Source organism: Elaeis guineensis, chromosome 3, assembly GCF_000442705.2.
Source record: "Elaeis guineensis isolate ETL-2024a chromosome 3, EG11, whole genome shotgun sequence".
In the NCBI taxonomy this organism is placed as follows: domain Eukaryota; kingdom Viridiplantae; phylum Streptophyta; class Magnoliopsida; order Arecales; family Arecaceae; genus Elaeis; species Elaeis guineensis.
In genome coordinates, this window is record NC_025995.2 from 115,017,585 (window position 1) to 115,030,302 (window position 12,718).

The following is a 12,718-nucleotide window of genomic DNA, read 5'->3' on the forward strand; positions in this document are numbered from 1 at the left end:
GCGCCGTTGCCGGGGATTTGGCGTTTTAAATTATTTTCAAATATTTGTTCTTCGTGCTTTATAACTCTCTTTCTTTTTCCTTTAGGTTTCTATATTTAGTTGGTGATTGCTGAAAACTCAGGTACGCTTCTAATTTCTCTTTTATTATTTTAGTTAATTACTTTTCCTTTAGACCTAATCATTTGAATTACTTAATCATAAAAAAAAAAAACAAAACAAAAGACATTTCATAATCGTGAAGTAAAATATCAAGATAAAAAAAAAAATTTCTAAATTAAAATCTTTTACATTCTTGGTCATCTTGTTTATTTGCATTTGCATTTCATAATTAATCTAAGGGCATCAACCCATTAACAAGATAAGGTGGGGATTTCATTACCCTTCCTTAGCCCAAAAAACCATCTCCATCATATTGCATTACCTAGACCTTTAATCTTAAAATCAATTAGACGTCAACCTTAAGGAATTCGAGCTCAATAGGACAAGGAACCCTAAGAGTTTACCAAGTTTGAGTTGTTTGATTAGTTGGTGTCTAGGCAAGTCCCTGAGGGTGGTTTGTTAAATTGGTTCAGTTGCTGGCTTGGCCAACTCGTTGGTGTCTAGAAAGGCAACGATGAGTGAACCTCCCACCTCTTATACTTACCTGGCCAACTAGTTGATCAATCTCCACTTGGAAGGTTTGAAGGGTCATCTTGGAACAGTTAGGAGCTGTCTAGATTTAGGTTAACCCTAGGATAGATTGAGTTTAATTTATTGATTCACTTGTTTGAAAAAAAAAAAAATTTAAAATTTAAATTAATTTGGTTACTTTTCTTTAGATTTAGGACTCCTTAGGATCTTCTCTTTAGAACTTTTTCTCTTTTCTTTCTTTTCCTTATACATAAAATTTTATAAAAAAAAAAATTGTATAAACATCGAGAACCGTACACCTCGTGTGTGGAGAAGAGTGTCGGGTCGTCTAGTTAGAATTGAGTCAATTCCTGTTGTTCCAATGGCTGAACCAATCCAACCCATGACCCTTAAGGATTGTGTTATCCAGTTGGCTCCATCCAACCATCTTGTATCAGGTTGCCACAACCCACAGCTAACAATTTTGAAATCAAACCTCAAATCATAAATATGCTTCCAAAATTCACAGGATTAGAAGATGCTTATATATTTATTAGAGAATTTGAGGAGGTATGTGCAACCATGAAACTACAATTAACAGAGGATGAGGTCAAACTTAGATTAATCAACTTTGCCCTTAAGGACAATGCTAAGAAGTGGCTTTATAATCTGCCAAACTATTCTGTCACTACCTGGGAGGGCTTTGTGAGAACATTTTTAAAAAAGTATTTCCCCCATCATAAAACAGCTAGGATTAGGAATGAAATAAATCAATTTTACCAAACTAGCTGGTGAATCATTTTGGAAGTACTTCGATCGTTTCAAGAATCTTTTGACCCAATGCCCACACCATGGAATAGAAACTTGAAGACTATGCCAGATCATCTATGAGGGATTAGATTCAAACTCAAGAACCATGCTAGAGTCCATGTGCCAAGGCCAATTTATGGACAAAGAAACTACTGAAGCTTGGCAATTCTTAGAAGTCCTAGCCGAGAAAAATTTACAGTGGGAAACAACTAGGGAACCTGATAAAGCTACACCTTCAAGAGGAGGAATGCATCAAATTCAACCAACCCTAGCATCAGAGGCCAAGATTGCAACCTTAACACGTAGATTGGAAGCCTTAGAATTACAGAGACCAACCAATGTAAATCAAATATCTGCACCCATGTGTAAAGGGTGCAATGCACCAGACCATGTCTTAGAAGAATGTTCCTACTCGAATGAGTGTGCACAGGTGAATGCCACCTATCAAGGACCATTGAACAATCCTTATGCACCCACATATAACCCAGGTTGGAGGAATCACCCGAATTTCTCATGGTCCCAGAATCCTAATGTAGGCAATCCAAATTTCAATCAGCAAAATCTAAGGTCCAACCCAGTAATGAACAACCCGTCAGGCTTTCATGATAATGACAAGAAAATTACCTCTTTAGAGAAAAACCTAGAAGCCATGATGAAAACACATACCAGCTTTATGCAAACCACGGGTCAACTCATAAATAATAACACCCAAGCTATAGCCCGTCTGGAAATGCAAGTAAGTCAGCTGGCTTCGACCATTAGTGAACGAGAACATGATAGGTTTCCTAGCCAACCTGAGCCAAATCCTAGGAACCAAAATGGTCCACGACCCCAACAAGGAAACCCAGTTAATGGTGTAAATGCCATTCATACCTTAAGATCAAGAAAACAAATAGACAATAAGGTAGTTGCACTTGATGATATAGATGACTCATCTGCCGAGTCACCTTCTATAACTACTACCTTTCAACCTCAAGCACCAGAAACTAAAAATTCACCTAGTCCAGTACTTAAAAGTCTTAGAGCTCCTTTTCCAAACAGACTGAAATCCAATAAATCTGAACATTTAGACAAAATTTTGAGGTATTTAAACAAGTCCAAGTTAATATTCCTCTTTTAGATATAATCCATCAGGTTCCAACTTATGCCAAATTTTTAAAAGATCTTTGCACTAGGAAAAGGACCACTAATGTACCAAAGAAAGCATTTTTGGCTGCAAGTGTCAGTTCATACCTATCTAGCCATGTGCCAATTAAATATAAGGACCCTGGAGCTCCAACAATTTTTTGTGTTATTGGAGAAACCAATATAAAAAAGGCCTTGCTAGATCTAGGAGCTAGTGTGAATATCCTTCCATATTCGGTGTATGAACAACTAGGATTAGAAAAACTTCAACCTACTGGGATCACATTACAGTTAGCCGATAGATCTCTCAGGATCCCTAAGGGAATGGTCGAGGATGTTCTGATAAAGGTTGAAAATTTTATTTTCCCTGTAGATTTTATTGTTTTAGAGACTGAGCCAGTTGCGAATCCTAAAGGACATATATCTGTCATTTTAGGAAGACCATTCTTAGCTACGGCCAATGCTGAAATCAATTGTCGAAATGGTCTAATGAAGTTATCCTTTGGGAATATGACCATTGAGCTTAATGTTTTTAACTTAGAACAGGAATCCTCTTCTCATGCTGATGTCAATATAGTCCAAGATGGTATTTATGAATCCATTGACATTAGTGATGATGAAGTCGACCTAGAGTCTAACCCCTGGTTAATCCATGAGTCTGAGGATGTCAATGAAATACTTAAAGAAAATCAGATTAATCAGGAATCGACACTTCCTACTGAACCAACCATTGAGATGGTGAACTCATCACCTAAACCATCGATAGAGGAAGCACCCATTTTAGAACTGAAGCCCCTCCCAGAACATCTCAAGTATGCATATCTAGGACCCAAAGAAACTTTGCCTGTAATTATTGCATCAGACCTAGATCCCAAGCAAGAGGAGGAGTTATTGTCAGTTCTAAAAGCAAATCAAGAGGCAATAGGTTGGACCATAGCAGATATCAAAGGAATAAGCCCTTCTATAGTTCAACATAGAATATACTTAGAGGAAGAGGCTAAACCAACAAGAGAAGCCCAAAGAAGGCTTAATCCAGTTATGAAGGATGTAGTTAAAAAGAAGATTCTGAAACTCCTAGATAGTAGAATAATTTATCCTATTTCTGATAGCTCTTGGGTAAGCCCAGTTCAAGTAGTACCCAAGAAATCTGGGGTAACAGTGGTCTAAAATGATGCAAACGAACTTATTCCAACTAGGACCCAAACGGGATGGAGGGTCTGTATAGACTATAGAAAGTTGAATGCTGCGACAAGGAAAGATCACTTTCCTTTGCCATTTATTGATCAAATGTTGGAAAGACTAGCCGGACAAGAGTTTTACTGTTTTCTTGATGGATACTCCGGTTACAACCAGATCCCTATAGCCGCTGAAGATCAAGAAAAGACTACATTCACCTGTCCATTTGGTACTTTTGCCTATAGACGAATGCCCTTTGGACTTTGTAATGCACCGGCAACCTTTCAGAGATGCATGATCAGCATGTTTTCAGATATGATAGAACGATTTCTAGAAATTTTTATGGATGACTTTTCTGTTTTTGGCCTAACCTTCTCCGAGTGTCTGAATCACCTGCAATTAGTTCTAGAACGATGTAAGGAGAAGCACGTAGTTCTCAACTGGGAAAAATGTCAGTTTATGGTCAAACAGGGAATAGTTCTTGGCCATGTCATTTCTAAAAAGGGGATTGAAGTGGACAAGGCCAAAATAGATCTAATTGCAAGTCTTCCACCACCTAAATCTGTGAAAGAAATACGTTCATTTTTAGGTCATGCTGGATTCTATAGAAGGTTTATTGCCAACTTTAGCAAAGTAGCACGTCCACTGACTAATCTTTTGGCAAAGGATACCAAATTTGAATTTACTCATGAGTGCTTGGAATCCTTTGAATTTCTAAAAAATGCACTTGTATCAGCTCCAATCATTCATCCTCCTGTCTGGTCTGAACCATTTGAATTAATGTGTGATGCATCCGATCATGTTGTGGGTGCAATCTTAGGTCAACGAATAAATAAGCTGCCTAGAGTGATATATTATGCAAGTAAAACCTTAAATGATGCGCAGCTTAACTACACCATAACTGAGAAGGAGTTCCTTGCCGTTGTCTTTGCTTTAGAGAAATTTAGATCTTATTTGGTTGGGACCCACACCATTGTTTACACCGATCACTCAGCCATTAGACATCTTCTAGCAAAAAAGGATGCCAAGGCACGTTTAATCAGATGGATTTTGCTCCTTCAAGAATTTGACCTAGAAATTAGGGACAAGAAAGGCACTGAGAATGTTGTAGCAGATCATTTGTCCCGAATTCCAGTCGCACCATCTAGTGAACCACCCATCAATGAATCTTTCCCAGATGAGCAACTCATGTCTGTGTCTACTGAACCTTGGTTTGCTGATATTGTAAATTATTTAGCCATAGGTAAGACACCTTCTCATTGGACTAAGCAGGATAAATATAAATTCTTTGCCCAAGTGAAGTATTTCATTTGGGATGATCCTTATCTTTTTAAACAATGTCCTGATCAAATTATTAGAAGGTGTATCCCAGATAACGAAGTCATGAATATTTTATCTTTTTGTCATGATCAAGCATGTGGGGGTCACTTCGCGTCTAAGAAAACTGCTGCTAAGGTTCTCCAATGTGGTTTTTATTGGCCCAATTTGTTTAAGGATGCTCATGAATATTGTAAAAGTTGTGCTCAATGTCAGAAAATGGGTCGAATCACCAAGCGACACATGATGCCACTCAACCCAATCTTGGTAGTTGAAGTTTTTGATGTTTGGGGAATCGATTTCATGGGACCATTTCCAAATTCTTTTGGAAATAAATATATTCTAGTAGCAGTTGATTATGTTTCAAAGTGGGTAGAAGCAATTGTATGTAGAACACCCGATAGCAAAATGGTCATTAAGTTTCTTAAAGAAAATATTCTCTCCCGTTTCGGTATTCCTAGGGCAATCATTAGTGATTGGGGAACCCATTTTTGTAACCGACCTTTTGCAACATTGATGAAAAAGTATAATGTCACCCACAAATTGGCCACACCATATCATCCTCAAACTAGTGGACAAGTTGAAGTGTCAAACCGACAAATCAAACAAATCCTGGAAAAAACTATTAGTGCCAATAGAAAAGATTGGTCTTTGAAATTAATTGATGTACTTTGGGCATACCGAACCGCTTTCAAGACCAATCTAGGAATGTCTCCTTATAGGATTGTGTTTGGTAAACCATGTCACTTGCCTATTGAGATAGAACACAAAGCTATGTGGGCCATCAAACAACTAAATACAAATTTGAACGACGCTGGAAACCATAGGAAGCTTCAATTGAATGAATTAGAAGAACTTAGAAATGAAGCCTATGAAAATGCAAGGATATACAAGGAACGAACCAAAGTATTTCATGATCAATCAATTATAAGAAAAACTTTCAATATCGGACAAAAGGTGCTCTTATATAACTCTAGATTACATCTGTTTCCAGGAAAGCTTAGGTCTAGATGGACAGGACCATTTTTAGTAAAGGAAGTTTTTTCACACGGAGCTATTGAGATTGAAAACCCAAGTAATGGTGTTATCTTTAAAGTTAATGGTCAACGATTAAAACCATTCTTGGAATTACCTGCCAAGACTGTTGAAGATGCCATGGTTCTTTATGAACCAACTTATTCTGATTAAGTTGCTTCAAGATTTGGTCTGGCTGAAGACATAAAACTTAGCGCTTCTGGGAGGCAACCCAGCTTATTTAATTTCTAATGCTTTCTTTGTTTTCAGTTTGCTTAGGACAAATAAATTAGATAACTCCATTGGGGACAATGTCGGTCAAGTTGGGGGGAGAGCTTGAACAAAATCAGGTGTTATCATTTCCTTTTCCTTCCACTATGAGTTAATTCTTGCATTTAATATATTAATTTTTTTTATAAAATCTTATTTTATGCAAAAAAAATGAAATAAATTAATCTAGAAAAGAAATAAGAGTAAGTTAGAAAGTAATTGCTAATGTAGTGAGTCACGGAGAAGATTAGCTGGTTAGACTCTTGGTGGCTTAGGTCATTTAAAGACTATTAGCACTTCCAATTGCACATGCACACTAACAAGGTAAAGTAGGTGTTAATTGTAAGGTCAATTAAGGATTTGAGTATTATTTAAATTAGATAATTTTCTCTACACCCCAATTGAAGAAATTTGAATTTAAGGAAAGAGCTACCTGCCTGAAATAAAATGCAAAATACAGAGTAAATGTGGATTGCCCTAAGCCTAGTAACCGGGCCTCTTCACCTAAGTCAAGTGTTGAGATTCGCGTCAAACGGTGGTGGGAAGGCCAGGATGCTCAGCAAAAAAAAAAAAAAAAAAAAAACAGTGTGAAAGCTACCTTAGTTCTTTGTATAATCTGGGGTGTATAGAAAATTAATCGAACTAAGTTATGAAAAATGATACAATTGACCTGTACAAGTTAATACTGAAATACTAAGTTAGTTATCACTCACACAAGTGCTATAAAACTTTAAGTGTACTCTAAGAAAGCTTCTAAGTAGACTGACTACCGATTCTAATTCGAAGCTCATTACTTAGTAATACTAGAAAACTTCTTGAATTTCGATCTTAAATTAATTTGCAAAGGAAGGATCTTTTTGAATTATGATCTTATTTTGGTACATTGCTAAGGGACTAGCAATGATTAAGTTGGAGGGTGTGATTTATGTCACAAATTGACATAAAAAGTATCAATTAATATCTAAATTATCTAACTTTATTAAAAAATTGATACTTGTTATTATATTTTGCAGAAGAAGAGATCATCAATAGAAAGAACAAGAAAAGAGGATTCCAACGGCGTAAATTTTATGCAAAACGGAGTTAAATTGACCCAGGAATTGAAGAATGAAGAAAGAAAACTCAATTGGGTCAAACCCGAGTCAAATCAGATCAAAATTGGTCAAAAATCAACTGATTTGGTGATCTGGTTAGCCGCCTGGTCACAGCAACAGGCGCATGGACCATGGACCCATCGGCGCACCATAAACCCCCCTAACAACCCTCTAAAACCTCTTAGTCCCACATCTAAAGTTTTGAAAATCTTATAACCCCCAAATGCCTATAAAAAGCCCCCAAAGGCCCTTGTTTTATGTATTCTTCCTTCCGATCAAGCTTGTAACCCTAGATAGTGGGGTTTTTAGCTCTCTTTTCAAGCCTCGAGCTTTGAGGTTTTTGTAATAATTTTTTTTTTATATATATAAAATCTTATTTTTATGCAATTTCATCTCTTTACATTATGCAATTTATTTTTCTTGCAATTAGGATAGTTTAATTTATGCAATTTAATTTTATGCAATTAGGTTAGTTTAATTTATGCAGTTTAAATTTATACAATTAGGATAGTTTAATTTATGAAATTAGGGTAGTTTATTTTTCTGTATTTAAATTTTGTAAGTAGATTTAGATCATGTCTAGCTAAGCATCCCTTCTAGGATTTGCGATGAAGCTAGATCATAAGTAGGGATTTTACATAGGGTTCTTTCTTTTTCTTAGGGTTTCTTTTTCTTCCTCTTTTGCCAAGAATTTTTGATGAACTACAGTTGGGTCAGAGTCCCTTCATAGTTCATGCTTGATTCAGTGCATAGGAGGAGAAAACCCTAAGGGATCCTAGTTACTACTCCCCTGTAAAGAATCTTGATGGGTTATCGTTGGGCCTTAGTCCCTTCATAATCTATGCTTGGGAAAGACAAGAGGAGTAGTCGTTAGGATCAATAAGAAAAATTCTAGGTAGAATTCTCTAATCTAGATCTAGTGGATTCAAAAACCCTAGATCCTTAGTCTTATTGTCTTTAGCAAACAACTTTCGACTTTCGATTTTTGTTAAAGCTCGCTTGAGCATAGATTTGAAAATCGTTTTTAAAACCAAGTCTCTGTGGGATCGACCCGTACTCGCTGGTCGTGCTACTCTGCACACCGTGCGCTTGCGGTTTTATTTACAAATTTTAAGATTTGCACAACAACGGCCTCAGCCTTTGAAGGCAAAAGGCCCCGACCAACATGGCTCGATTGCCGATCGCCGAATCAACGGCTCGATCACCGATCGCCGAATCAACGGCTCGATCACCGATCGCCGAAATCGACGGCTTCAGCCTTAGAAGGCAAAAGGCCCCGACCAACATGGCTCGATTGCCGATCGCCGAATCTATGACTCCGTCGTCGGCCTGATCGACGAATCACCGAACCAATGGCTCAATCTACGTCTCGATCGTCGAGGACATATCGGATTCTACGACGGAGATCGAAGGAGCGGAATATCTACGACGGCCCCTACCTCTGAAGGCAAAGGGATTCGACTAATGCGGCTAGCTAACTTGCCGACTTAGCTTCGACTAAGAAAGGCAAAACGCCAAGACGGCCGCAGTCGTATTCGCGACATACCGATCTGGTCACGACCGATCGAAGGATATTCGGCTTGCCACCGTTTATCATACATCCCGACGCATACGTCCGACCAAGGGCTGGACAATGGATATTCGACTTGCCATCGTTATCCTATCCGAATACGTCGGATGCTACTCGACTATCAGATTCTGCGGAATGATCGTGTCGACGAGCAACGTTCGGAGGTTGGCCGACCTCCGACCCGACGTGCATGCTCGACCCACAGTCGGGACGACCGATATTGGATCGTTCGTTGATGTGATCGCCAGAGTCAGGGCAAGAAAAGACGGAAAACCACTCCTTTCGTCCGAAGCCGTCGCCCACGTGTTCACGCGAGCCAACACGACATCGGGCTCAGGAGTGGGGGGGGGCAACTGTTGGGATATACCGACCCCGACCGACTCCGACTGGCCGACCGACCGACCGACTGACTGACCGACCGACCGACTGGCCGACCGATCGACTGACCGACCGACCGACTGACCAACCGACTGGCCGACCGACCGACCGACTGGCCGACCGACCGACCGACCGACTGGCCGACCGACCGACTCCGACGGACGACTCCAACTGGCCGACCGACCGACTCCGACGGACGACTCCGACGGACGACTCCGACTGGCCGACCGACTGACTCTGACGGACGACTCCGACTGGCCGACCGACCGACCGACCGACTGGCCGACCGACCGACTGACCGACCGACCGACCGACTGGCCGACCGACCAGGAAGTCTGATGGCCGACTCTCGCAACATGCCCGGCTGACCATCGGAGGGGCCCGAATCTCCACCCGGCGCCACACAGCTGGCCACCGACCTAGGATCGGTCGACTCCTCCGATCGCCGTATAGCCGCCAGAGCCTATCAGCCCGGACAGCGACATGCGGCACTGCCACCTAAGGGCATTATCCCGCCTAGGGCATTGTCAACCCTAGCGATTTGATAGCCCCACGGCGATGTGACACTTTCACGGCGACTCTGACAGTCTACAGTGAGTTGACAATTCCTCAATTGTCCGCGTCATTAATGACGGCGCCATACCACGCTCCATTATAAATATCGGGGAAGGCAACAGTGTAGGGACACCCCTTGGAAACCACAGGCTTGCTCCCCCTCTTTCTCTCTCTCTCTCGATTGAGCTCTCTGTCTTCATTTCACTGTTGCCCAGTCACCTCTCTGACTTGACCGTCGGAGGGTCCCCGCCGGAGCCGCCTCCGGTCAGTATGGACTTCCTTTTTTGCATGCGCTCGTTCCCGACGATCAGGCGACGAAGGGATTGACCGCAACAGAGCTATTGCACGTACTATATATAATATGTGATAAACAAGTTTTCAATTATATAGACCGCAATTTAGGAATAAAATGGGAACATCTCTCATACAACTTTTGCACTGTAGAGTATAATACTATTATGGAGAGCTGCAATGTCATCCATCGTGGGCTCTCCCTTAACTCTCATAGCATAGTGTATCTCACTGAAAAATATATACTAAAATAAATGAAAGCCGTCCCTCATCAAAATAGATGATATGGTGGTTATCTATGGTGGCAGAGAATGTTAGATTTTTGATGAAAAAATTCAAAAAAAAAAATTTTCTTAAATTTTCAAAGCTTTGTGAAGTTTTTAGTCCCATATTGAAAAAAAAAAAAATATTGTAAATCATCTTTTCTTACTTATCTCGAAAGACTTAGGAGGAAATGGATTTTATATTTCGCACACGTGCGTCAGTTGACTCGGCTTGCATGCATACCTACAGCATGGCATAGCATGGCATGACATGCGAGATGATATTTTATTATTTTATTTTTTTTATCATATTTTATTTTATCTTTTATTGTTATGATATTTTAAATAGTTGCTTCTCTTTGCAGTCAGATGGTCAAATGACCGTTTTTCTAAATGATCATATTTTTCTATGATCGATCACTTCTATTCATGATCAATCAATCAAAAATGAACATATATAAGCGACTCTTTGTGGTCTATAAATGACCATGAGTTCTGACCCATGGGATATCTAGAAAAAAAAAATCAGCAATCCACTCTTTTTTTGAGAGTCGGTATTCTAAAAACTCTCTCGTCTTATTATTTTTGCTTTCTTATTTTATTAATAAATATTAGAAAATGTCTATCAGCCCTTTCTACAACCGTATTATGGGAAAGAATATCTCAAATTCTCGATGACAGTGCCATGAGGGTTAAAAATTTATTTTAGAACAATATTTAGCATGCTTCCAAGTTTTTTTTTTTATATTTTAAATCAATGAGCCAATCCAACTAAATAAATCAATTTAAATCTCTTATTTTTTCATACAGTTTAAATAAATCTAAAATTTATCAAAATTTTTAATTAAAATAATTTATTATATATTTTTTTTTAAGAAGGATTTTACGTACAAGAGGTTTCTATCGTGCAAAAATCGCACCGCAGGAATGGGAACTCTTTATGGGTTAGCGGTCCTGCCATGATGATTCATTGTCTGACATATCAACTGTAAAAAGCAAAAGGGGCAAATAGAGAATTTAACTTATATGGATAAGCTTACAAACATAAGCATATGTCTAGAAATAATACCAGTCACAAGATTAAATGAAGAAATATGTGTATGATTACTAGTTAAGAAATTGAAAAATTTTCTCATTTCAGATGCCTGCAGTCTTGAATAAAAGAATAGGAAGAATTCTTCGAGCAATTTGAGAAGCAAAATGGGTCTACTTCAAAACAATTCCCCTGACAACGAGACCTCGGAACGATCACCGTTTATGAGCAAAAAAAAACCGAATATTCTGTGCCCAAGTTAATTTCCTTTTATGTTTTTTACTTCCATGCGGCAAAAACACAGAGACCACAGACTAACATTAGACCACCCAGTTGTAGATAAAACGTGTGGACCGTCCAAGTGAAATCAACAAGGACACTTTCACCATCATCTCCGTTCAACAAAGAGACTTCCTCAGAGAACTCGAAACTGACAAATTTACCCTAGTGGAAGGTATTTTTGTAGCACATCTAAGATGGGCAGTCTCGTCCAAGATGGCACCTGTAACATTCTCATACCCCTCAGTTCTGTGGCCCCGGTCTCGATCTTTCAAATGGTCATCATGGAAAAGGATAAGAAATCTAAGAGATCTCATGATTTGATTGGAAGAATGAAGAACGGCCACTAGAATATAGTTTGAATTCAAAGTAGCATAACATTGGCAGTGGAGGACAAGGATTGTTCTGGGATTGTTCAGAAGACCACTTCAAAGGTTGGTATTGTTGCCCTAGAGAGTAATGCATTGAATGCATCATCATTGGTATTGGATAAATATACTAAATACACTATTACAAAGATTTAAAAATATCTGATGATCTTATTAAACAATATAGCTCGTTTTCAGCACTTCCAAATGTCCTCCACTTCTCCACGACAGCAAAGTTCAAGAATACTCAAGCTTCACTTATTTCTAGCAAAGTATCGCACGTGCCGAGCACATGATCCTAACTCATTCCCCATTGATTTGACTAAGATCAAATGATATATAACTAACAAATTAGACATTTTTAAATGATATTTAAATATTTATCTATCAAATATCGACATCATTTATATACTAACGTGATGGTTTGGTTCTGCTCTTTGTGAATTGTTCCCGTTTTGCTTGAAATTGAATGAGCTGGCATAACTATTAATGCTAATTATAGTTCTATAGCTTTTTCCATTGAACAATAAAAAAATTTACAAGTTTGGATGCAAACATCTGCTTCA

The 12,718-nt window shown here is 38.9% G+C and overlaps 1 non-coding gene across 1 annotated transcript; it reads right to left on the reverse strand.

Annotated features, from left to right (window-relative positions):
• Window positions 1-1,359: 1,359 nt before the first annotated feature.
• Window positions 1,360-1,467, reverse strand: LOC140856786 (small nucleolar RNA R71). Its single transcript, XR_012140388.1, has one exon. It is a non-coding gene; the product is annotated as a small nucleolar RNA R71 (small nucleolar RNA).
• Between the last annotated feature and the right edge of the window lie 11,251 nt (window positions 1,468-12,718).